Below are 1,955 nucleotides of genomic sequence, written 5' to 3'. Positions count from 1 at the left end.
ACCCAAAACACCCTTCTTTTCTCTCTCTCTCTCTCTCTCGGTATCTATCTATCTATCTATCTATCTATCTATCTATCTATCTATCTATCTATCTATCTTACAGATATATTTCATTATATATCGTGAGTGCATCTGAACTTTGTGACCCCACTGCCATTGTAAACGACCAAGACAATTTTCTCCCTGAGAGATGAAAAAAGATTGTCATTGACATTGTCATGCGACGTAGAGCGCACAACGTGGGGGTTGGGGGGGGGGGGTGCTCTCGTGATCTAGAGGTTATGGTGTTCGCCTCTTATTCAAAAAGTCCTGAGTTCAATTCCTGACAGCGACGGACAATTTACTACTCTAAGAAAGAAAAATCACCTGTCATCTCCTCTACTGTTCTCAAATCATGTTCTGTCGTTTGCTTTTGTCTCCACTTTCTGCCCCCACCCCTCCCCTTTTTTGACTCTTTCTGTTGGCTTTACACCGCTACTCCTTGTCTCCTTCTTACTGCTGTCTTTCAGCTACACTCCTAATCTAACACATGATGTGTCCAGCGTGTTCATATGACCTTGTGCAGTTGCGAGCGCCGTAAAACACTTACAGTTACAGGAAGAGAAAAGAAAAAGGACCGCAGACCAAATAAAACCACTCTGCAAAACCGGTTCGTTCACAGTTTTCTGTGTCTGTGGTTGGCATGGGTTGAGGGAGGGGATAGGGTGGGAGGGAGTACGAGTGGGGGAGAGAGGGAGAGAGAGAGAGAGAGAGAGAGAGAGAGAGAGAGAGAGAGAGAATGAGAGTGAGAGAGAGGAGGAGAGAGGGGGGGGAGAGAGAGCGAGACAGAGAGATAGAGAGAAAGAAGGTAGGAGGGAGAAATATAAAAACGTGAAAAGCAAATGCAAGCGTAATAATATTTTAATGTTGCGATTTGAAAATATGGTAAAAGTTCCAAAGTTATAGGCGTTTTCATGTCTGCAAGGCGGTTTAGAACTATTTAGTTGTTTCAATGTTTCAAGACAATACATTTATATTATATAGTATACTAGATGGGTACCCGATCAATGAATGGACTCAAAGCAATCTATCATCAAATCATTGTGGAAACAGTGTGCACTGCTTGTGGACAGAAGCGTCTTAGAAGACACTTTCCTAAGATTAGATTTAAACGAAACTAATGAAAAACTGAAAATAAAACCACATGCACAGTGACTTCAGACTCCTTATTATAACTGTGCACCCTTTAAATGATTCTGAACCATCATTAATTTTTTCAAATTCGAAAGTTAAGTGGTTCGAAAGTTTTAGGCTGCCAAAGTTAAGGACATTCCCGAATATAACATATAGATAACAAGTTATTCACAGCTCTAGCCCCACACAACATCAATAACACACAGAATGCAGTTAACATTTTCTGTCATTGAATGAGCCGTCTCCATTCTTAATGTGTTTAGATATTTTGTCACATTTGATAGGATTGTTGCATGTTGAATCTAAATCTAATCGTATTAATAGATTTACTTTCTCTTAAATCACCAATCAGTACGCCATGAGCCACCAGAGAGTGGGCGCAATGAATAAATAGTGTTATTATTATCATTATCATTGTCATTATCATTGTCATTATCATTATTATTATTATTATTATTATTATTATTATTATTATTATTATTATTATTATCATTATTATTATATTATTATTATTATTGTTATCATTATCATCATCATCATTATAAATATCATTATCATTATTATCATCATCATCTTTATTAATATTGTGGCATCATTCAATGTTCCTTCAAACTAAAAGACGCCTAAGAAGGACCTGGACTCGTTCAGTGAATGCATATATGTATTCAGCAGCGTTCATTACAAGAACTAATAAGGATACTTAAAGTAGAAATAAAACCAGTTGCCTTATATCATCCTTGTCACTCTATGCTGTTCATTGTCTTTTACTTATTCATTGGGGG

General features: G+C 37.3%; 1 protein-coding gene across 1 annotated transcript in view; it reads right to left on the bottom strand.

Moving 5' to 3' along the window:
- LOC101864026 (chitotriosidase-1) overlaps window positions 1-1,955 on the bottom strand; it is a gene marked incomplete in the record, with an annotated part of 19,872 nt that overhangs the window by 16,799 nt on the left and 1,118 nt on the right.

This window comes from Aplysia californica, unplaced genomic scaffold (genome assembly GCF_000002075.1).
Source record: "Aplysia californica isolate F4 #8 unplaced genomic scaffold, AplCal3.0 scaffold00838, whole genome shotgun sequence".
Taxonomy (NCBI): domain Eukaryota; kingdom Metazoa; phylum Mollusca; class Gastropoda; order Aplysiida; family Aplysiidae; genus Aplysia; species Aplysia californica.
The sequence above is the reverse complement of the archived record's forward strand: the minus strand, read 5'-3'. Positions and strand labels throughout refer to the sequence as shown.